Source organism: Cyprinus carpio, chromosome A5 (assembly GCF_018340385.1).
Source record: "Cyprinus carpio isolate SPL01 chromosome A5, ASM1834038v1, whole genome shotgun sequence".
NCBI lineage: Eukaryota > Metazoa > Chordata > Actinopteri > Cypriniformes > Cyprinidae > Cyprinus > Cyprinus carpio.
Window position 1 is genome coordinate 5,808,211 of NC_056576.1, and position 12,626 is coordinate 5,820,836.

Sequence of the window (12,626 nt, forward strand, 5' to 3'; positions counted from 1 at the left end):
TGTAAGAAGGATGGATTACGGTGGCCACTTTGTGTTGATTGCGTCACTAGAAAATACTGTTTACATGAAACACACAACACTTATAATATTGGATATTCATAACTAGAAGTTCATCCACTTAGTCATGAATTGGACACTTTTACAGCATAGATTATACGTTTTTGTACAGAGTAACTTATGTAGTGAATTATTCAAAAGTTTTGGGTTGGTAAGATTTTTTAAATGTTTATGAAAGGCATCTCTTATGCTGCATTAATTTAAAATCAAAAATACAAAAAAGTGAAATATTATTACAGTTTAAAATAACCGTTTTCTATTATAATATATTTAAAAATATAATTGATTCCTGTGATGCAAAGCTGAATTTTCAGCATCATTACTCCAGTCTTCAGTGTCACATGATCCTTCAGAAATCATTCTAATATGCTGATTTGCTGCTCAAGAAACATTTCTTATTATCATTTAAATTTGTGGAAAATGTGATGCATTTTTAATGAATAGAGCTAAAGTTCAATAGAACAGCATTTATTTGAAATGTTATTTTGTAACATTATAAACCTCAGGTCGCACTGAACCCATAGCATTTCTTTAAGACATTTCCCTCCGTCATCTCCTCCGCTGGGTTGCACTGATGACATCTGCTGCTCACGCTGGCAATACTAGCGATCTTAATGAAATAAAAAGAGAAGCTTCCAAAAATACTTTAGTAATGAGGTGCTTTGAAATGTGACATTAGGTGACCAAATCCTCTTTTTTTCTCATTCATGATGGACACATTCGATTCATGTTGACGTCTTTTAGTGCCACAGAAAGCTGAAATAATCAGGTAAACAAACATAAAAAAGTTTGATTAGTGCTTCCAGCATCCTTTCAGCACTAAGCGCAACCTCCCTATTCACTACGAGGGGCGTTTGTTTCTTATTTCTCCATTTTCTAGCGTTCCCCATTTCCATTGCCTTTGTTATGCAAATGGACTCTCTCACACATGAGTGTGAGTAGGTGTTGCTAAGAGTTTCTTTGTGCTGTAGAGTTAAAGTTGGCAGAGGTGGTTTCTCTGCAGAATTATTTAGCATATAGATAATAAGATCTCATTGTCATAAGAACCATCTCAGAGGCTGTAGAAGTTTTAGCACGTTGTACATCATCTTTGGCAGCTCTCAGGAGAGCTTTTGTTCTTCTCAAAACAAATCTGAATTCAAGATTTGTTTCAGGCCTAGTGTCTGCCATGTGAATCAGCAGTTTTGACTGTGATATTGCTTTCTTGGGCAATCAATGAAAGGAAATACAATGGCCAAGATGTTTGCCTTGAGCACTGGGTTATAAATGTAACACTGATTGCTTCTTCAATTAATCAGAGAGATTGCTGAATCATGTCTCATTAGCTGAAGGTTTGTGGATGTAAGGTGACTTAACCTTGTGACTGCAAAATCATTGCAAGAAAACGGTTTATCATTGTCTTTATAGTGGTTTAAGCTGGATATGGCCCTGGGATAAATATCTTTTTTTTTGGTGATCTGATCTCTAGTGCATAGTTGAGATTGTATGAATTAAAGAAATAGTGCTCTTTTTATTTTGCTTTATGTATACTGTTATTTTTTATTTGTATTTATTTATTTATTTTTTTTGTAATAATGAATTCTAGCAAGGATGCAGTGAATTGACCAAAAGTGGCAGTAAAGTCATTTATAATGTTTCTAATAAATAAATAAAAACAACTTTCTATTCATTAAAAAAAAAAAAATCCTGAAAACATTTCCACACAAATATTAAGCAGCACAACTGATTTCTGCAGATCATGTGACACTGAAGACTGAAGTAATGATGCTGAAAATTCAGCTTTGATCACAGGAATAAATTACATTTTACAATGTATAATTCACATTTGAAATTCTAATAATATTTCACAATATTACAGTTTTTTTTTACTGTATTTTTATCAAATAAATACCCCCCCCCAAATAAGGTCTGTTTTCAAACAATATATAATAATATCCATATGATGAGTTTTATGTGGTATTGTATGTAGTAACCATGTCAAAATGTATGTATGCAACTTTATTAAACAGCATATATACAAAAAATCTGAATGTTTATATGTTTTGTCATTTTTTAAATACACAATTTTATGGATGGGCACTTTTCATTTCACTTCTTTTGCACTGATGCACTGCAACACCTGCTGAGTGCCATGAAACAGCATGAAAGATCAAAAACAATTTTTAATATAACTCTGACTGGATTCGTCTGAAAGAAGAAAGTCATATACACCTAGGATGAATTGAGGGTGAGTAATTTAAAAGTGAAAAGAAAAAAAAAAGTGAAAGTGACGTGACATAAAGCCAAGTATGGTGACCCATACTCAGAATTCGTGCTCTGCATTAACCCATCCAAAGTGCACACACACAGCAGTGAACACACACACACACTGTGAACACACACCCGGAGCAGTGGGCATCATTTATACTGCGGCGCCCGGGGAGCAGTTGGGGGTTCGGTGCCTTGCTCAAGAGCACCTCAGTCGTGGTATTGCCGGCCCGAGACTCAAACCCACAACCTTAGGGATAGGAGTCAAACTCTCTATCCATTAGGCCACCACTTTATGGGGTAATTTTCATTTTTGGGTGAACTAACCCTTTAAGTCGCTGGGGTATATTTGTAGCAATAGCCAAAAATACATTGTATGTCAAAATTCTAAAATCTAAATTTCTTCGATTTGTCTTTTATGCCAAAAATCATTAGGACTTTAAGTAAAGATCATGTTCCATGAAGATATTTTGTACGTTTCCCACCATAAATATATCAAAACTTAATTTTTGATTAGTAATATGCAATGCATTTAAAGGAGATTTTCTCAATATTTAGATTTTTTTTTTTTTTTTTTTTTTTTTTTTTTTTTTTTGCACCCTCAGATTCCAGATTTTCTCGGCCAAATATTGTCCTATCCTAACAAACCATACATCAATGGAAAGCTTATTTATTCAGCTTAGATTGACACTTATGACTGGTTTTGTGGTCCAGGGTCACATGTGTTTTGCTTCATATAACAATATATTTAATACATGGAAATTGAATATGTACATATTTTCCATTTATGTATGGTACTGGTCAAACAAACAGGAAATCCAAACCCAAAGTCTGTGCTAAAACGGGATACGAGTAAGTGTATAACATTGTTCTTTAAAAAGTTTCTCTTTTATCATTTGTGAAGAGTTTAGTTCCAACCCTGTTCTAACTCATCTAAGTTTTTGAACTCTTTTATTTTTAAGAGTGCAGAAACAGTCTGTTTTGGTCCCTGATGTAGTTCAGAAATAAACAAGCAATAACAACAAAAGCGGAGTCTTACTAATGCACATGATTTGCCACTTCACTAAACTCTTAAGTATGGCGTCTTTACCGCAGCGTAGGGTGTTTCTAGTCCTTTCCCCCCCCACTGTCTTTCTCGTTCTCTCCTGTCTTGCTTCACTTCAGCGTCTCTCTAAATATATCTCGCCGTGTCTACCTTTCTCCCCGTCTCTCTGCTTGCACAGTCTTGTCCAATAAAGTTAGCCATGCTTCACCAATCCAATCTGACACACTTTTACATAACAATTCTATCTGCTGCATGCGCCCTCCCTTCACAGATGCAATTCAAAGCTTTCTCCATGAATGAGTGACTGTAATGCAGTATTAACTGAGCATTTTAACACTGAATATTAGATGTGTTTGGTGAATAGCATCTATTGAAAGTGAAATGCCCTCCTGTCTTTGTGAACACTGGTGTGGATGCATCAATGCCAACCTCAATGAGGACTTCTTGGCTTTTTGGCTCTTTTCCCACATAGATGTAGTATCGATTAGAGCTGGAGATTCTGCTGTACTGTTTATACCGTTGTATATCTGTGCCATAATGCATAAATGCAAAATGTATAAATAGAGCCTTGTAAGTCATTTGCAGTATCTTTAGACGTGGCTTAGTCATATTTATAATCTATCAACTCAAGTGTCACATAATGTGAAGCTGTGTTTTCACATTTGTTATGAAAGATCAAATTTTCTAATCTATCAACATGATCTCATTAGTATTCATATTTGTACATTTAATGTGATTCTAGCACACATACATTCTGTACATATTGATTCTGACAGCTTCTAAAATGTAATAGTGTGTGTTCATTTTTTGACTAATTTATTATAAGATTTTGTAAAGAGTTATTACTAAAGCTATGAATATGTAAATTGTTGCATGTTTTACATGCTAGTAATGCATCAATATTATGAATTTATTGTGTGTGTGTGCGTGTGTGTGTGTATATATATATATATATATATATATATATATATATATAATGTTATTTTTATATATCATTCTCCTGTTTTGTAGAAATATATAAAAATATGTAAAAGTATAATAAGTGTAAAATGAATGAATAAATGTAAAATGAATATTGAAATATGAATATTTTGAATATTTTACACATACACACACACACACACACACTATACCAAATATATATATATATATATATATATATATATATATATATATAATCAGTGCAGCTCTGTAATTTGCATTATTTAGTCTGTGTCTGTGTGAGGAAAAACTATATTTTTTTGGGAGCTGTTTTTCTTAGGAAGGAAATTTAGCTACGGCTTGAGAGGCTACACAATTATTAAGCATTACTGGCTCACGGAGCTCAGGGGACGCTTGTGAAGTCTTTAATAACAGTGATATGTCTGAGTTATGATTCATTTAGATGCTAGTTAGCCCAACTGTGTATGAAGCGTGATATGCATGTGGAAGACTCTCGGCGGGTTGAGGGGGTCAGTGTTCCTGCCACTAGGACACACTGAGCATTAAGAAATGCTGGATTCATTAAACTGTCACTGTAAATCTCTGTCCACACTGACTGAGAGAGAGAGCGAGAGTGAGATGGGAGGAATATGTGAGTAGAAAGGAAAGCATAGGGAGTGCTGGAGGGAAGAGAGTGAGATTATACAAAAGGATGAAAACTGTGATGGAAAGCAACATCAATTATGCAGATAAAAGACAGAAAAGGAGACAGTGGGTGATCTGATGTGCCCTTGTTTTTCTGTCGCTAAAATGACCTTCAGTTCTTATTTTTATTTTAGCCTTCAGAAATGCAATTGCCTAGTTAATGTATTCCTTTCTGGTAAATTCATCAGTTGCTACTAAGTAAGCACTTTTATTTTGTTTTATTGGTATTGAATTTTTTTATCATTCCAAAGTAGCTGTATTTTGTAATTTGCAAGCAGCATCTAATTTGCAAATATTTAATTATAAATAATAATAATAATAATAATAATAACAACATTTTCATTTTATTTTATTATTTACTTGAATTTTATGTTATTCCTTAATTTTATGTAAGGTTTTTTTTTCTTTTTTTTTGCTGTACACTTGTGGTGCGGAAAGTTATTGATGGCATTTTTAATATTACTTGTTCAAAGCAACATAAATTATGGAGATAAGGACAGAATAGGAGACAGAGAGTGAATTGGTTTGCCTGTTTTTCTATCACCAAACTAACCTTCAGTTCTTATTTTTATCTTTATTTTATCCTTCATAACTGCTGCTGTTTAATTAATTTTTATTCCTTTTTTGGTATTAATTGATTGCTAAAATGCTTCATTGTTATCATCTGTTAATTTGTTTTATCAGTATTAATGAATTAAACCAGCAATATTTAATTTGCAAATGTTTAATTGTTATTAATAATAATATTTTAAAATTCTATTTTATGATTTATTCAACTGAATTTGAATCAGTATTTAATTTGCAAATATTTAATTGTTGTTATTATTATTATTAATAATAATTTTATTCTATTTTATTCAACTTTTATTTTTTTTTATTTGGTTTTTGTTTTTTTTTTTTTTTTTTTATAATAAGGTTTTTTTTTTTTGCTCTATGCTTCTGATGCAGACATTTTTAATATTACTTATTCTGACAAAATATGCAATTTGCAAGCACCATTTCATTTGCTAATATTTAATTAAGTAATAATAATTGTATTTTATTTTTATCTTTTATTATTTAATTGAATTTTACATTCATTTATTTTATATAACAGTTTTTTGTTAGCGCTACGCTTGTGATGTGGAAATTTAATGAAGACATTTTTAATATTACTTGTTCCCTCTGTTTGTATTATTGTAATTTTTCAATATTTTGCTTATTAGTACTGCATACTAATGCTCATATTTTGGGTTAGCTGCAGCTAAAATCATGATTTCAAAACCTTTACACTTATCCTTTAAAGCGCTTAAATTGACTATTTGTGAATGATACTTCAAATCATTCGACTTATCATGTGCAGTGCAGGAGTGCGCTATTACTTTTGTCTTCTGTTTTATTTTGATTCTTTTCACCTTTTATCATTGTTCACAGCTTCGAATGCACAGTGTTAATATGCCACCAAAACACATGAAATTGAAACTGAATTGAAAAGGAATTCGAATGCAGTGGCACGGTGTCTTTCTCCACAAGAGACCGGATAGAACAGAACAGTTGAATGCTACAAAAACAAAGACTCATATCTTTACAAGACCTCCAGGATGCAGATGCATGAGGCTGAGACAGCAGCTCTTTCTGTGAGGTTATGATCTGATGCTCGGCTCCAAACACCAGCAGCCGGTGGCTCATGATCTCCCTCACCTAATAATGTGAAATTATCAGCAGAATAAGTACATAAGGGAGCCCGAGCATCAGTGCTTATGACGCTAATAAAGGAAAAAGATGCACAAGTGCATCATATATCATAAAATCTGATGATAAAGTTATTTTTTCATTAGTACTTTAGAGACAAGGTGCTTTAGAGAGTTTGCAGCGTGCCCACGCAGTGTAGGTGGGTTCAATGAGTTGACAACATTGTTCGTTTAAAAGAATAACACTGCTTTGTTCCAGTAGTGTGTGGTGGACTACAGCCCCTTCTTTGCATGATTTTTTTTTTTTGTCAGACATAAATTCATGTTCTGTTTGCAATCAGTTTTTAAATTGTGTTCAGGTTAAACGCATATAGAACCCCATTTATCTAACACTTACGTCATTATAATGTTATCTAATATGATGTGAATATTATTACACACATACAGCTAAATGTGACAGAGTTTTTGTGAATATTGTTTTAAATTCACTTGTTATATATATATATAATGTTTTGTACTTAATGAATGAATAAAAACATATGATAACTTGCTGTTTAGGCCTATTGAGTATTACAAATTGTGGCTTTCTACAAGCTCCAGTTCTCAAAATTCCTGGGAACCAATTTTCTATATGTGTTTTTATTGCCTTATTCAAGTGATTTAACATTTTTAGTTTTTCACTAACCACGCATAACATTTTTTTTTCTCAAAAGCACAATCATGTACATACATGCTGCTCACATATTATTATAGCCTAGTTTGTGCTGATTACAGTGAGATTAGACTTTAGCCATTTAGATATTTATAAGAAACTGAAAAAAGCACATATGTCAGGGCATTACAAAACTTCTCCAGGCCCCAAAAATACCCTTAGACTCCAGAGGGTTAAACTGTAATGTTGAATGCCTATAATTAAGCATTTTATTGTCAGATTAAAATAAATAGAATAATATAGAACAAAAAAAATCCATTTAATAGAGGCATCAGAATCCATTCTAGCCTTAATTTATTGTGCTTAGTAAAAATTTGCCATTAAACAAATACAAAATACTGTATGTTTTTATTGCAGTACATTAATTTGGATATTTAATATGAAAATATATTTATTATTACAGATGTTATCATTCGTATTATATTATAATTAACATTATATAATATTAGATTAGATCATTAATGTTAGGTATGAATAATCATGATAAATTACAGAACAATGTAATGTAATTAGTTATTTTTAATTGATTGAGAGCATATTTGAAAGCCTGTTTCCTCCATGAAATGAAAAAGCTAACTCCGACTTCTCACAATTTAAACTTTTTCTCAAAAAAAAAAAAGTCTGAATTGCCAGATATAAATTCAGAATTCTGACTTTTTTTTTTTTTTTTTTCAAAATGTAAATATCATAATCATTTTTTTTTTTCTGGAATGGAATAAAAAATAAAAAAGGTAATTGAGACTTTTTAGCATTCAATTCTGAGTTTATATCTCACTTTTTGTCAGAATTGCAGAAAACAAGTCAGAATTGTGACAATTACCTTTTTTATTTTATTTTTTATTTTGTGATGAAAATGTGCTTCCAGCCTGTTAATAGTCACTTTTTTTAATAAGGCATCTAAAAAATGAATGAAGTTTTTAGGTTAATTGCATTTTTAAGAGGGCGAGTTGTTAACTTTGTAATTAGTCCATTCATTTGCATCAGTTTGCCGACTAGTTGTGAACTTTGTAGCTGAGATTTGTCCGATTGACAGTCATACTAATACAGCTGCCTGCATTTTTCTATTACTGCTCCACATTCACAGTCTTCAAGAGGTCACTGAAAAAGCTTCTTCTTAACCTTCATCCACCGGCATCGCTGTTGGACAGCGTTAGTTTAGAAAAATGAGCGATTTAGACATTATGTAATCTATTATTGTGATATATTTGTTTAATTTTCATACTGATTGTTTTATTTGTGGATGCACTCCTCAGAGAAAAACGCCGTGCTTTGTTGTTGCCGCTCTGAACGGCAGCGTTTCCTGCTCCGTCACGGGTGCTCTGTTGATTCACATCACATCCAGAGGCCTCGGCGTGTCACGGCCAATCACATCAATGCCGTGATGCGCCACGGGATGAAGATGAGGATGAGGAGGTGGTTGTGGTAGAGGAACACAAGCGCCAAAGGCTGCAGCTCTCCTCCTCCCAAACCCCTGTCGAGCATCACAGTAATCATCAGTAATCCTAATAATCAAGGCTTCGCCATGACCAACGGGGGTGTTACCATGAAAAAGATGTTTCCTGTGGAAAAAAGCAGGTAAATAAATAAAAATAAAAAGACAGACCCCCCAGGCATCCTTTCCCGAAATAAATGTGCAGTGTAGCTTACTATTTCTCCAGACATGGCTAGATTCGGCGACCTACTCTGAGACAGCCGTGTCAAGATCGCTCCACTGTCTCGCTTCTTTCTTAATAAAGCTGTCCAAGAGACAGTGACATATGCTGTCTCAACTCTCACTTACTTAGGGCTGACATCACTTTCGAAATTCCATTCGAAATGTCCCCGTGTAGATCTGACGGTTTGTGACAGAACAGCAATTCGGACGGGATTGGTTTCTAAATGACATTTGGATTACAGTTATTAACACAGGATGTCATTTCATGTACTGATTGGGAGGACGTTGGGATCTTTGTAGTTAGAATTAGGATGAGAGCGTATACTGCCAGGATTTAGATGTTATGGGATGTCATATAGAAATAATAGGTCATGAGTCATTACACCGCCATTCAAAAGTTTAAGGTTAGTAAGTCTTTTCAATGTTTTTGAGTCTCTTATGCTCATCAAGAATGCATTTATTTGTTGGAAAAATGCACTAAATACAGTAATATTGTGAAATAATATTACAATTTCAAATATCTGTTTTGTATTTGAATATATTTTAAAATGTAATTTATTCTTGTGATTGCAAGCTGAATTTTTAATAGCCATTACTCCAGTGTTCAGTCTCACATGATCCTTCAGAAATCATTCTAATATGCTAATTTACTGCTTGGAAACTTTATTATTATTATTATTATCATTATTATTATTATTATTATTATTATCAAAGTTGAAAACAGTTGTGCTGCCTTATATTTTTGTGGAAACCATGATGCTTTTGCAGGATTTGATGAAAAGAAAGTGCATTCAACAGCATTTACAGTACTTGAAATACATATTTTGTATCATTATAAATGTCTTTACTGTCACTTTTGATGAATTTAATGCATCCTTGCTGAATAAAAGTATTTGTTTCTTTAAAACAATAAAAACAACTGACTAACCCCGAACTAAAAAGGTCTAAATTTAGCTCAGAGTGAGTACAGAATTCAGTGAAGGTCAGAATAAATGAGGAAAAGCATTGTGAAAAGAACTAAATATTATACCAACATAATTTCTATCCAGACACGATTGGTTTTCTTGGAGGATTCCAAAACAGAAGGTAATTTGTGAGAAGTTTTAGTTGTTGTATGAGAAAACTTGGATTAAAATGACTGTACATCTGTGAAACATGAGTTTTTGTGGCATCCTCATGGAAAACTAGTTGAGAAGAGCTTTTAGAGAGACGCTTGCAGATCGAATCGTTAGTAAAAAGTGTCTAACAAAATCTCAAAAGTGCCAATGTTGAGATTTTCCCTCTTTTTTTCCTTTCTGAATGAACCATGATGTGCTTCAAACTCTATGTTCCCAATTGAACGGCGTCCCGCGATTATACCTGCCCTCTGAATTTTAATTCTGAATCCCAGACATCCTCTAGAAACAGGCTAAAACAACCAAGTGTTTCCTAATTAAATGTTCCGGTTATGCAAATGATTCATCCAATTTAGAGCTTCATTAAATAATTGACTTCTCTTCAGGGGAACAACTTCCAGACATGCAGGATAATTGAGGGCAGTTCCAGGAGAGCAAAGGGACAGAAAGTAATCCATTCTGCTCTTCATTTCAGTTCCTGTAATCTCTCACAGTCTTTCTCATTTCTCGTCTCTGAAGGAATTCCTCTGGCCTAAATTGGGAATGTGAAATGAAAAACAATTAATATTATCAAGGGCCTGAGCTTGGTTGTGATTTTGTCCTTAATTGACCTTGTGTGTGGCCAAAGCTGGCACGATTAATGTCTCTAGGTGTGCGGCTCAGCAAAGCTGTCACAAAGCATGTGAGTAAAGGCTGCGAATACATATTCAGATGTATTCATAACTTATTTACACAGAGTGAGCACATTATAAATGCTAATTCTCCCACATGAAACACTGCCTTTTTGCGGTTGCAGTGAACAACTACTAAATGATTTTGATGGAAATGTAAAGCTTACTGTGTGTTGTAATGAGACTAAACTAAATGCATAACAGCAAGTATTATTTACCCGACATGCAAAATAACATTTCTCAATCCGGCATCTGTGCCAGGATGAATCACTCATGGGAGCATTTGAACTTCCACAGGGGCCACGAATCCGCCACTGGCACTAAACTGAACGTAACATTTCATCATTTGCAGAAGCAAAACAGAACTACATGCAACAGAAGGCAGCGGCTAAAGATGGTAACACCTTTTTTTACAGAGTTCAGTAGAGACAGAAGACTTGTTTTGCTTTTGACTTTTATAAAACAGATTGTTTCAAATTGATTTTGGATGAGCTGCGTTCAAAACTGTTGTACTTTTTATATTGAGGAAACTGCAGGGTTATTATCATTAACTAAAACTAAAAAACATAAAAATAAAAACTTTTTGGTACTTAAAATAGATATTAGATATAGAAAATATTTTTAAAAATACACTTTGGTTTCATATTTTGAGTAATCTGCAGTGTTAATGGGCTTTATTGCCAGGTATGTTTACACATACGAGGAATTTGTTTTCGTGACAGAAGCAGAAGCTCCGCAGTGCAAAGAGAATGACAGAAACAAAAAACACACAATAAAAGAATATAAAAATACAAAAAATATAAATCAGTAGGTAAGGAATGAAAATATACAAATTGACAATTGTATGGCCAGATATATTACGAGCAGTTATGTATGTACAGGTATATTATGTGCAAAAAAATAATAATTTAAGTGTACACTAAGTATGTGTGTTTGTTACGAGCAGTTATGTATGTACAGGTATATTATGTGCAAAAAAATAATAATTTAAGTGTACAAGTGTTCATTAGATGGATTGCTCTGGGGGAAGAAACTGTTCCTGTGTCTGGCCGTTCTGGTGCTCAGGGCCCTGTAGCGTCGACCAGATGGCAACAGTTTAAACAGGGAGTGTGCTGGATGTGAGGGGTCCAGAGTGATTTTGCCAGCCCTTTTGCTCACTCTGGATAAGTACAGTTCTTGAATAGACGGGAGGGTTGTACCGATGATTCTCTCTGCAGTCGGACTACCCTCTGTAGTCTTCTGAGGTCAGATTTAAAAGCTGAGCTGAACCAGACAGTTACTGAAGTGCAGAGGACGGATTCAATGATGGCGGAGGAGTAGAACTGTTTCAGCAGCTCCTGTGGCAGGTTAAGCTTCCTCAGCTGGCGAAGGAAGTACAACCTCTGCTGGGCCTTTTTCACAATGGAGTCAATGGTGAATGTCCCACTTCAGGTCCTGAGAGATGGTGGTGCCCAGGAACCTGAATGACTCCACTGCAGTCACAGTGCTGTTCATGATGGTTAGTGGGGGGAGAGCAGGGGGGTTCCTCCTGAAGTCCACGATCATCTCCACTGTTTTGAGCGTGTTAAGCTCCAGGTTGTTGAGAGTACACCAGACAGCCAGCTCTTTAACCTCCTGTCTGTAGCAGACTCGTCACCATCCTGAATGAGGCCGATGAGTGTGGTGTCATCTGCAAACTTCGGGAGCTTGACAGAGGGGGTCCTTAGACGTGCAATCATTAGTGTACAGGGAGAAGAGCAGTGGGGAGAGAACACAGCCCTGGGGAGCTCCAGTGCTGATTGTACGGGTGCTGGATGTGGACTTTTTCCCAGCCTCACTAGCTGCCTGCC

General features: G+C 34.4%; 1 protein-coding gene across 3 annotated transcripts in view; it reads left to right on the forward strand.

The window, feature by feature from the left end:
• The window catches only part of LOC122142217 (mucin-2), a 98,769-nt gene that overhangs the window by 11,162 nt on the left and 74,981 nt on the right, over positions 1 to 12,626 (forward strand). Inside the window, exon 4 of one of the 3 annotated variants that reach the window (XM_042752083.1) lies at positions 8,611 to 8,932. The exons of the other annotated variants lie outside the window; for them this stretch is intronic. The gene's annotated coding sequence lies outside the window, so the exon portion shown is untranslated. The remainder of the gene's footprint in view (positions 1 to 8,610; positions 8,933 to 12,626) is intronic. 3 annotated transcript variants of the gene reach the window in all.